Below are 13,077 nucleotides of genomic sequence, written 5' to 3' on the forward strand. Positions count from 1 at the left end.
AACGTGCCCCCTACCTGGTGAATTGCCAAGAGTTAGTCCCAAACAATGATTCCGGGTGTACCAGTCGATGGGCGCGTAAACTACGCTTGTGGTCTATGTGTGTTTGTGATGAACTCAAGAACACAAGGGTTATCTAGGTTCAGGCTTTCTGAAGGATAACTGCACCATGTCTTGTGTATTTTGTTTCAGTGTTTGTGAACTAGTTACAAATGAGTCTCTTTATGCTAGACCCATTCTCCTCTTTATATATAAGAGAAGGAGAACTTACAAGTGAACCCTTTTCCACTGACCCATACCTAGCTAGATGTACTTTTGGCTCATTTGCCAAGCCATTCCGTCCCAGCTTTTCATGAGTCCGCTACAAACTCGTCCACTTGCCTAGTCATTTCGTAGACCCTATCCCATCTGTCGTGTGGTGCTAAGTCGGTCCACAATACCTCACTCCATAGCAATTAATACTATAGGATGGGGCACTGCCCATCTGCGCCAGCCATGACTTTGTTTGCTAGAGGAGGAGCCTCGGAAAGAAAAACACTTGAGTAAATATTAATAAATACGATTAGACAGATTAGGTATGGACGGCTCACAACCAGTAAGGGCTGGTAGGGCTGGTAGGGCTGGTCGTGGGATCACATTAAATCACAAGGAGACTGGTCACACAAACCTCGCGCTAGTCGTGCAAGCCAAGGGCTAGTTGTGCTATGGGGTAGGGTTCAGGAAATATCCCGTGGCAGACGTCATATCCCACGTGGGGCCTGTTAGCCAAGATGTCCCCTTACTCAATACTCCGACACACATGATAGCTTGATTAGAATTATTTTGCTTCCATCCATAGTTAAATAATATTTATAGTAGCTTTTGCTAGCATTTTTTAGGAAATCTGGCTTGTTGGTATTGCTAGCATTTTTGAGCAAATCTGGAGTTATAAGCGACCCAAATCATTTTGTTTTTTTTTTTGTTTTGTGATATTGTTCCCCTTTCAGGAAAGTTTGAATTCAAGAAGAATCAAAGTTGCAGTCAGTCGTTCACTTCCATTCTCAGAGGAGGTTCTTGGTTTACTAAATATTGTCACACATTTATGAAATCACTTTGTTATTAAAGTTTATTGTGCAGTTGTATTTTTTAGTTGCATAGAATCAAAGTTGTAGTGTTAATATTAGATGCCGTGTAATTGTATTTTTCAGTTGCCTGGAATCAAAATTGCACTGTTAGTTGAATGAAATATGTCCAGATAAATGGATCCATTGTTTTATTTGTGTTACAACGGTTCCATGTAGTATTTTTCATTTCATAACAAACCATCACCTTTTAGTCAGGTTACATGCTCGTCATTGGCCATATGTTGTCTGCTGCCGCGGATTTATCTCCTAACTTACGCAATTTCTAGGTGTGCTTTACGGGATCACTCATTTATATTCAACTTTTGACAAAATCATACACATATCGTATGTATATGCAAATATTGATGCTTACTGAGCTATCTAGGTTAGATTCTACAAAGCTTCACCTCTTATTTATTTGCAAAAGCAATAGGCATCAGTTGTTAAACTTAGTTATAAGAAAAAGGCTCACACTTTGTAGTCAGCTGTTAGACTCAGTTATAAGAAAAAGGCTATTGACAAGCAAACAAAGAATTAACATGCATGCTCCATTTGTGATGTGGTAGATTCATGTGCTTTACTCTTTATTGATTATGTATAAAAGCAGCAATCTATACATACATTCTCCTCGAACATCTATTGCAATTTTAGCCTTGTGAGTTGTGATGCTCAGTTGTTCTTTCAGGTTAGGATGAGGCCATTAAAGCGTAAGAGAGTTGCAGAGCCACGAGTGCCAATGTTACTGGATGTGCATCCTTACACCAGGTGGAGTATGTGTGTCCGAGTGTACCACAATTTCCATGTGGACATGTTTGCTATTGGAAGGAATAGGCTCAACATTGTGTTATTGGAGCTTAAGGTAATACTTATCCACAAATTTAATTTTAGCTTCAGTAAATAATTAGTCTCACAATCTCTATATATTTATGAATAGGGTAAGAAAATGACCACCATCATATATGATGACTACATGGATCTCTTTGAGCCTCTACTTGTTCAAGGGTGGGCATATTATGTGTGGCTTATGTCCGCAGAACCAGTTATGAGAAATCAGGAGTATATGGTCGCAAATAATTACTCTGTTTGTCGTTTCATCTCAGTGAAAAAAATTAATGAGTTAAGAAATATGAACATGCAGTTGATCCCATTATTTCCCCCTTTTATGCCTTTTGACAGAGTTTGGGAGTTCCCTTTGGATAATGATACATACGTTGGTAACAGCTTAAATTTATTTTTACAATCTTCTAAATGTTATTTGTAACAGAAGTCCTATTAATCCTTTTCTGTCCAAATGTTACATGTTATTGGCATGGTTTTGTATGTAAGCTCTATGGGATACAAGGATAGTTCCTAACAATTGAAGGATCCTAGTGAGAAATATTGTTATGATGGATGGCACATATGTTTAGTGGCTTATAAAACTTAATGTCTACTTCAAATTCTTATATTTCTTTTCTAATATCTTAATTGTTTTTGTAGCTTTAATATTGTGAAGTTAGTTGTATGGGACAAGTTAGTGACCGATATAAGTACCTGGGAGAAAATTGAGGCACATGCTATTGTTGTGGCCACAATGTTTCGTGTAAAACACATTGGTAAGTCTGTATAGGTGTATGTGTTGTTCTATACCTTATCGACAATGCAAATATAATTTCTAATACACTATTCTATCTTCTAGTTATTAGACAATTGACTGCACACCGCGGACTATAGTAGATTGCACTTTGATCCCGATATCATGATTGCGTGTGAATTAAGGTAGAGGTAATTTGAAGTTTGATTTAGGTACATTGATATTTGTTTTATTTGCTATGTTAATTACATAAAAAAAATTAGGATCAAGAATGAGCTTAGTGGACCACCTTCTCCATGAGTCAAAACGAGATGAAGAAATGTAATACGGAGAAGAACAACAGTCTTATTTAGCGTAGTCCTACTATGCTTTGGGCGTTGGTGCCTTTTGAATATTTTAGACTGGTGGCGTGGTGTGACTCCCTTTTGTTGTTGTGGCGCTTTTGTTTGAATATATGGTGATGCCGCTTTTATCCAATTAGATGTGTAAGATCTGCTAGTAACTAGACTAATATGCTTGTAAAATGTGATGAAGATATTATGGTTGGAACCGAAGGCTTATCGTGGAGGATGTGCCTACTTGCTATATTTATTGGTAGAAACTTTATTCTTGATAATGACAAATATCCATACAATAATATGTTATCCTATGGAAACTTTTTTCTTCATCCGTGGTAATGCACGGTCATCCTACTATATATACAAAGCACCAGATGCGTTTTGCCGAAGCAAGTCATGAGTAGCGCCACTTCTCAATAGTTTTATCTGGTGTGATGCCATTTAGTCGATTAGTGGTCGACTGCCAAATTGATTCGCTGGCCCATAAGTCAAAAGTGATTCTGATAAGCTCCCTTTTGTGTAGATGCATCTGTGCAGGCTGTGACTATATATATATTATGAAAACTATATATGTAGCAGATTTCCCCTCATCAATCTTTCAAAAAAAGGAAAGAAAACCGCCTGTTTCCCCTTTTATAGATAATGGAAAAAATGTTCCGGCGGATATCTCAAGCAAGTAACAAGCCGCATGGTGATTGAAATAAAATTCAAGCAGTGCATAACCTTTCTCCTTTAATTGATATATAGTTGCTGTTAACAGTTAGTACAAGCCATAGTTCGCCGTAATTCTTGTCTCTAGCCATGACACCGGCATGCTCATCACACTCAACTACTGATCCCAATAATTATATTAATCAAAAGACCAGTTAAACGTATAGCTTAAGAAATGCACTAGATCCTTTAAACTACAGTAGCATTTTTCCCATTTGATGTATAGATACGTCCAAACTCACTTCACATGTTACTGTCGTTTTGCATGAAAAAGTACTGATCACCTGTGAGCCTGCCTGCCAGTGACAGCAGCTCCCATGCATGGGATGAATTTTCATGCATGACGTTGAGCTTAACATAAAACATTGGAGGGTGCCGATGCGAACAAATTGACTCCCTTCACATGTTGCGTACGTACAAATACAATGGACTTGCAACCTGCAGCTGAAATGAAAATGGGAAAAAGACGGCATATTAATCACGGCGCATGTTCGATCCATGGCTGGCAGGAACGCACAATGGACGTCGTACATGCATCTCTGCTTAGTTTCTTGTTATTTAGCTGCTCGCCATTTCGAGATATCTTGGTGCAAAGATGTATAACAAGTTGATCAACACTTAACCAAAAGTCTGCTTCTACTAGTTGCCTTCCAATGTCAAAGAGGAATCATTCTCTCACCACGTGTGTGCGAACATGTAACAAGCTAGGAATGCATTGTACCTCTGACATATATGCACGTACACTTTGTACATATATGTCTGGTTTGGCATATATAGACGCATTCTCTCGTGAACGCTTTCAGCCCCTTCATTGTACAGGTTAATGATATGATTTCATATTTATAGTGATTATTATAGGGATGATTGATTTAATGGGTGACCAATGAAAATACCTGCAACCATTATGCAGTTACTGCCATCAGTGAACAACGTCACCGACCAGGTGAACAGTAACTCCGATAAGGTGAACAGTACTCCGTTTCGTGAATAATTTGTGAACGGCGAATAGCCCTTGCGACCGATGAACCACAAAGCCGAACTGTAATAAAAATATTTGGATAGATATATAGGAGTTCACATGGTCAACTAGGAAAATTGTATTAGTTATAGAAAGTTTGAAGATCGGATGGCAAGCTGAATCATATCTGTAAGCCTTGTTCGATTTGAATTAGGAGTTCTAATCTTATATGGTTAAGATCTGTCATTAATTAAATATGTGAGGGCCATGACTGATTGAAAAGAATCATCCAACACAATCGACACAAAATCAATCTATTATCATATCTTTTTACTTTTCCTCTCGTTTACCCTACTTTTCTTCCTCCTCCTACTGCTGTCACCCTTGATCTTGACAACCTAGGGAAAGCTGCCGGCTGACCGTGCCAGTACTGTCAGTAGTTGTTCAGTAGTAGTGTTCAGTGTCAGTAGTTGTTCAGTAGTTCTAAGTCATAGTAAAATTATTCAGTAGTTTATGTCAGTAGTGTCAATAGTTATCAGTAGTTGACAATAGTATCAGTAGTTTGTTTAGTAGTGTTACTATTCAGTAGTTGTCAATAGTTGGTTCATGCCCCAGTGTTAGTAGCTTTGTTTAGTAGTGTCAATAATTCTAATTTATAGTAAAATTATTTAGTAGTTGTGTATGTGGTTATTAGTAGTTATCAGTAGTGTTAGTAGTTTTGTTCGGTAGTTTATTTCAATAGTTGCCAGTAGCTGGTTCATGCCCCCAGTGGTCAGTAGTTGCCAGGAGCATTAGTAGCTACTTAGTAATTTTTGTTCAGTAGGTTGTTAAGTAGTGTCGTAGTAGTGTTAGTATTTAGTAGTATCATAGTAGTGTCAGTATTCAGTAGTTTTCGCTTTTGTGCATGTATGCGTATTGTGCTAATTTTGTAAACTCAATGTTGTGCTGCAGAGCCTGCTAGTCAACTCAAAGGCAGGACATCCCACGTGAGGCTAGCGCTAGGTGGCCTAGGTGAGTTAGCCCAATGCGCGGCCCAAGCGTGGCATCCTCAGCCTCAGCTTCTGCCAACGTGGCCTAGGAAGGGTGAGTTGGGCTGGTAGGGGGGTCAGGCGAGTTGGGCTGTGCAGGGGTGAGGGCGGCCAAGGACGTGGCGAGTTGGGCTAGGGAGTGGTGGTGGGTTGGGCGAGTTAGCTTGGGGTGGGGTGGGCTAGGTGTAGAATAGCTATTCTACATCCTATGTGTCTATTCTACACCATTTATGGAGTGTTGGTTCCAAAATTGGTATTTTTGAGATTTTGAAACTAGCACTGATGAGGTGTTTTGGGTGACACAATATTTATATTCTAGGAAAATAAATTGCATAAGGTAAATTGCATGAAAATAAATAGCTGAACAATAAAGTAAATAGTTTGAGAGATGACAATCGAAGTTTATCCCGTGGTATCGGTGATCTGCCAATCACCCCTAATCCACAGTGAGGTGAGTTCAAACTTCTAACCGCTTCTCTATCAAGTATTCAATTCTCACACGAGAAAGTTCTCACACAGAGCAACTTGATCTTAAGCTGGAATAGAGAAATAAACTACTCAATACCTTGATTCCACTAAAGTAACACTTTACTGCTCCAGCAAGGCGTGCTCAAAGCCTCTCACAAACACCACTATGGCTCCTTCATAAGCTTCTTTGAAGGGCTCAATGGCTCAGCCACCTCTAAGCCGTCTAGGAGGTGGCAACCTCCAAAAGTAACCAGTCGATGATGCTTGCTTGAAGGATCACTAGTGCCTCAATGCTCAAACTCTTCAAAGTTATGCACTAGATGCTCTCACACTCTCAAATATGCAACAACTAAGCCAAGAGAGGGAAAGAATGAGGGCAAGTGCTCAAATATATTGTAGTGAAGTGCTAGATTTCACCCTTGAACCAGCCATGCTTCTATTTATAGCCCACCATTAGAAATATGGCTGTTGCTATTGATTTGACACCTCTACGACTCTGGTGGTCAGACCACAGGTCATCTGGCTGTCAGACCGCTGACCGTACAATAGCTACTAAAGCGTGATGTTTACTGTAACACATGTCTGGCGATCAGACCACCCAGTGTCTCAATCAAACCCTGACCCGGGAACATAGTACCAAACCTCTCTGTTCCCAGGCGGTCAATCTAGTTGGCCATGGTTGTCAGACCTTCTAACCTTGGCGGTCAAACCAGCTGACCTCATTGTCATATCGCCACCCGAGTAGAGGGTCCAAATCCCTATGTTCCTTGGTAGCCAGACAAGGCCATACACGCGGTCAGACCGGGGCTAGAAAACTACTCAATATCGACCAGGTTTATACAGTGTTAGATCAGCCATGCCCGACGCTCTGACCGCCACAACTCAGAACTTCGAAAGGCATTATTTTCTTTGGCTCTTCTCAAACTAATTGTTCTCATCATATTGAAATGGAAGTTTCAACAATTTGGGCACTTTTGATATCTCAAGTAGACGCACATCAATCTCTCTTTATAGTACGACACTTATCCTATTAATTCAATCAATTTTCTTCTCTAATCACCTTTGACCGGTGAAAGAAAAAACCATACATTTTATACCTTTGCCTTGAGCTAGCCATTTGCATATCTTCCACACATGCTTTTTCTAGCTTTGCAACACCTTGGGGACTAATGTTTTGATAACTTAACTCAAACATGTTAGTCCACAAATTACATATTGTCATTGATTACCAAAACACGAATTAGGGGCCTAGATGCTTCAATCTCCCCAATTTTGGTAATTGATGACAATATTTCTAAGAAGTGATGTTCTTTAAGATTTGAGCCTACTTTTAGCACATAGCATAAAGAAGACTCGAATATGAGTTTCAATAGCAAGAATCTTAATAATATGAAATTAAGTAGAGACAATTGCTATAAAAACTCATGTTAAGTTAAGCTCCCCTACACATGTACCCATAAGATTTAAAATAAAACAAATGGCACAAGTTAAAGATTTGAATAAAATTTTGACAGAGTTTACCTTATATATTTGGATCCGAGAAAGAAGATATCATCAATGACAGTATTCAAATATATCACTAGAAATAATTTCCTCAAGGCATCCAACAATAATGTTACAACATAGATCCTATAGAAAGAGATGAACATTGAGGTAAGTAAATAAACATAGTCCATCACATTACAATACCCAAAGTTCTTAGCACAATAAAATAAATACACATAGTTCTCACGCAAACATAAAGAGTATGCAAGACATAAAGTTTATGATAGTATAAACATCGCTTCTTCCATCTCTCCCCCTTTGGTATCAAAATACCAAAAAGTATAGTCATCCTGGGGCGGAAGTGGAGGAGGCCTGGGATAGATATTGAAAAAGTGATTGGAGAATCTAGTGAACTGATTCTCAAGCTGCTGGTATCCAAGAGAGAGGTTGTGAAACATTTCATTCAGCTCTTGGTTTGGAGCATTGAGAGCGGCAATATCCTCTCAGGCAAGTGAGATGGACTAACGGGTAGTCTAAAACTCTGTCATCAAGAGTTGATAGAAGTTTTGCTAGAAGCTAGCCTGAAGGTGTCCAAACTCTGCTAAAAATCCTGTTGGATGGATGCCATGTAAGGATCAAACAAACCAGCCAGAGGTGCCCACTGTGGAGGAACTAGCGCTGGAGGTGGCTGTGCCTGAGGAGGAACATAGTCTTCAGGTTCCTCATGCTGACCATCCTGAGTTGTAGGAATAGCCTAACCTCCCTGAACTCTATGAAAAATACTAGGATTTTCTTTGAAGGATCTATATCCCATATGCTTAGACTCACAAGAGGATTGCTGAAAGTTTGATTTCATGAGGACTAGAGACATGATATATGGAGCAAAATATAGGTTTGGAGTTATGCTCATAGTGATCTCATCAATAGCCTTTCAGAATGAACTTGATCACATCAATTCTGTGCATGGTCATGACATGGTTGATGATATTCCAGTAATAGTCACGAATTGCATCACTGTTTCACTCTTAGGCGCAAATGTAGCTCTCACAATCTTATTGATAGTAGCGGGAAACACCTTCAATCCGGTCACTGTTCCAAGTGTGACTCTAGGAACAACCCCTAGTGGCTTATAGAAGTCACTCCACACATCTTTAACCAAACATTATTTATCATGCACATTAATGGATCCATAAACAGTATCATAAGGAATTCGCACAGCATTTGTAAAATACCTAAAAGAAGCATCATATTTTCTGGACTCAGTCATCCACTCAATTTTTTTACTCTCATGTGATATGTTAACAGTAGCATAAAATTGCGTTATAACTCTAGCATTCCAATTACATTTGAAATTAACAAATTCATAAAGACCCTGCTCTTCAAAATTTTTAGCAATATCATTCATACTAGGCTGTCCTCTCACATAAGTCCAATCAATCCACTTTTGTTCAAAGATTTTCTTGTTCACAATATGACCATATAAGGCATCTTGTTGCACCATAGTATAGAATGGAAATAAAGTTGCATCATTATCTAAGTCATAATGACAGACATTTCTTGCCTTGGTGTATTCAGATGTAGTACAGGATTTTCTATAACCACTATATGGTTGATAATTAAATTTTTTATCTTCACCACTAGCATCTTCGATAACATTATCACAAAAATTTTCATCATAAGACAAAGATTCCTCACCAACATTTCCCTGAGTAGGAATCCAATTGGAGTTCTAAGGATCATCATTAGAATCTGAGTCCACCAATCTTCTGTTTGCCTTAGACCGACCAGCCACCATCTTTTTTCAATACTCGCCCAAAACCACTTCCACTCAATATATGAGACACCACAATGTATGAGATAAAAGAATAATGAAGGATATAAGGTGAAACAGGAAAATCTTGTGCTGTAGTGATGGCAGTCAGACCAGCACATACCGTGGCCAGACTATCGGCAAGCAGCAAATCCAAAATTTGATGGATTTTCATGGAAACTAAGATTTCAACCAATCAAACTTTTAGCGTATCCTCATTTAGATAATAGCAACCCATCCCATTCAATTTATCTCAAATCCATGCCTAAAGTGATAGATCATACCCTTCAAACCCTAAGCATCAAGAGCTCTCGAAAACCATGAGAAAAGGAGGACACGAGAGATTAGAGAGAGGCCATGAGGAAGGAGTAAGTGGTGAGACTGGGGATACTCTCGAATTGACCAGGATGAAGGACTTGGGCTCCTTTGAGAAGGCACGAGGTGCACGTGTACTTGAGAGAGAGAGAGAGATAGATAGAGAGAGAGAGAGAGAGAGAGAGAGAGAAAAGGAGTGATTCATTTGGATGTTTTGTGAGATGGGACCGCAGGAAAAAGATAAAAGATTAGTTTGGATAGCCTGGGCGTTGGTGGTTATACTAGGAGGATTGCGGTCAGACCACGGGAGGGTAGAGAAGAAAACCTCTCTGTATAACCTTGCGGTCAAACCGCTAGAACTAGAAAATTCCAGAAATATCATAATTGAGCTAGAAAGTGAGATTTTGAGGTATATATGATCTTTTGAGATAAGATATTTGATAGATTCCGTATGCAACATTTACTCAACCATAACTAAGGATGGAGAAACTTGAATTGAGATTTTGCAAATAATTAGCATGTTCAAGAAATAACCACAAGAAATATGAATACGTAATTCAATGTATGATGCTAGAACATAGAAATGCATAAACATCATGTGACCAATGTTTCAAGCAACATTTGAGAAGTCAATGACATTAAGCTCATTTCTCAATTTGTAAAAATGACTCTCATCTAAAGGTTTGGTGAAAATGCCCGCTAATTGATCTTCGGTCCTCATACTATCTACTAGGATATCGCCTTTACTCACATGATCTCTACGAAAATGATGGCAAATATCAATATGCTTGGTTCTAAAATGTTGGACCGGATTTGTGGCTATTTTCATGGCACTCTTATTATCGCACAAAAGAGGCACAATTTTGAACTTGACTTCATAATCTAACAAAGTTTGCCTCATTCATAGCAATTGAGCAAAACAACTACCCGCGAAAACATATTCCACTTCGCTCGGTAGATAGAGCTACGGAGTTTTGTTTCTTAGATGACCATGAAACTAGAGATCTTCCTAAAAATTAGCAACTTTCGAAGGTTCTTTTTCTATATACTTTACAACCTGCATAATCAGAATCCGAATATCCAATTAGCTTACACTTAGCACCTTTGCATATCAAAGCCCTATACAAAGAGAGAGTTTCACATATCTCAAAATGCATTTAACAGCCATTAAATGACATTCTTTAGATGATGCTTGAAATCTTGGACACAGGCACACACTAAACATGATATCGGACCGAGATGCAGTAAGGTAAAGCAAACTGTCTATCATTGATCTATAAAGTTTTATATCTACCGGTTTACCTCCCTCATCAAGATCAAGATGACCATTTGTTGCCATGGGATTCTTGATAGGCTTCTCATCTTCCATACCAAACTTTTTCAATAGATCATTCAAATGTTTGGTTTGGCTAATAAATGTCCCATCTTTGAGTTGCTTGATTTCAACTCCCCAATCATAGACATTTCAAATTCCCTAGATATCATTTCTCCAAATTCCTCACAAAAATATTTATTAGTAGATCCAAAAATGATATCATCAACATATATTTGACATACGAAGAAATCATTTGTAATAGATTTAGTGAACAAGGTAGTATTAACTTTCCGAACTTTGAAACCTTTTGAAACAAGAAAATCTCTAAGTCTCTCATACCATGCACTTAGGGGTTATTTAAGTCCATAGAAAGCTTTATAGAGTTTATACACATGATTAGGCTTTTTAGGATCTTCAAAATTGGGAGGTTATTCAACAAAGATAAGTTCACTAATTTTACCATTTAAAAAGGCACTTTTCACATTCATTTGATATAACTTGATATTATTAGATGAAGCAAAAGCAAGCAAGATTCTAATGGGCTAAAGTCTAGCTACAGGAACAAAAGTTTTACCGAAATCTAAATCTTTGATTTGAGTGTATCCTTGTGCAACCAATCTTGCTTTGTTTCTTACAACAATTTCTTCTCATCTTGCTTATTTCCAAAGACCCATTTTGTCCCAATCACATTGTGATCTCTTGGATTTGGTCTTTCTACCAATTCCCATACATCATTATGGGTGAAGTTTTTTAATTCTTCATGCATGACATTCACCCAATCCGGATCATTTAGAGCTTCTTCTATATGGTTAGGCTCAACAGAAGATACAAAAGAATAGTGTTCATAAAATTAAGCAATACGAGAATGAGTTTGAACACCCTTACTAAGGTCACCAACAATTTGATCAATAAGATGATCCTTGGCAATGGCTTGGTAAACTTTTGGATAAGCTACCAACTCTTATGATGTAGTTGATGAAGTGGTAACTTGTTGTAATTGATCTTCCTCATCTGCCACATTATGAGTTTGAACTTGATCATTTGTGGTGGAAGTAGAGGGAATAGCCCGAATTGAGGTAGATAGATCATCCTATTGTTTATCTTCCTCTTTTGACTTCATGTCACATATTGACATATTCTTGATAGCTCTTCTCAAGCTTTCATTACCTACATCATCCGATTTTTCTTGCTCTTCTTGAGAGCCATTAGTTTTATTAAATTCAACATCATGTGTCTCTACAATCAAACCAGAATTTTTGTTGTAGACACGATAAGCTTTACTATGAGAAGAATAACGAAGTAAAAAAGCTTCATCATATTTTCTTTGAAATTTTGATAAACGAGTACCTTCCTTTAGAATGTAGTATTTGCATCCAAATACTTAAAAATATTAGATGTTTGGTTTTCTTTCAATGAGGAGCTCATATGAAGTCTTCTTCAATAGTCGGTGAGAATACAATCTATTTGACGAATGGCAAGCGGTATAAATAGCTTCGGCCCAAAAATTATCCAAAACATTATACTCCAAAAGCATTGATCTTGTCGTATCAATAAGAGTCTGATTCTTCCTTTCAACAACTCCATTTTTCTCCGGTGTATATTTAGCCGAGAATTCATGTTTAATACCCTTTTCTTCACAAAAATTCTCAACTTTTGTGTTCTTGAATTCGGAGCCATATCACTTCTCACTTTCTTGACCTTGAATTCAAATTCATTTTCAGTCCTTTTGGCAAAGCTTTTGAAAGTGTTAAATGAAATAGTCTTATCATGTAAAGAACACCCAAGTGTATCTGGAAAAGTCATCAAGAATGACAAGACGATAGTTATTACCTCCAATACTTACATATGTAGTTTGACCGAATAAATCCATGTCTAATAATTACAAAGGTCTTGAGGTTGACATTGAGCTTTTGTAAGGATGTGATTTTTCCACTTGCTTTCGGGCTTTACAAATGCTACATAGTTTGTTCTTCTCA

Source organism: Phragmites australis, chromosome 12, assembly GCF_958298935.1.
Source record: "Phragmites australis chromosome 12, lpPhrAust1.1, whole genome shotgun sequence".
Classification (NCBI taxonomy): domain Eukaryota; kingdom Viridiplantae; phylum Streptophyta; class Magnoliopsida; order Poales; family Poaceae; genus Phragmites; species Phragmites australis.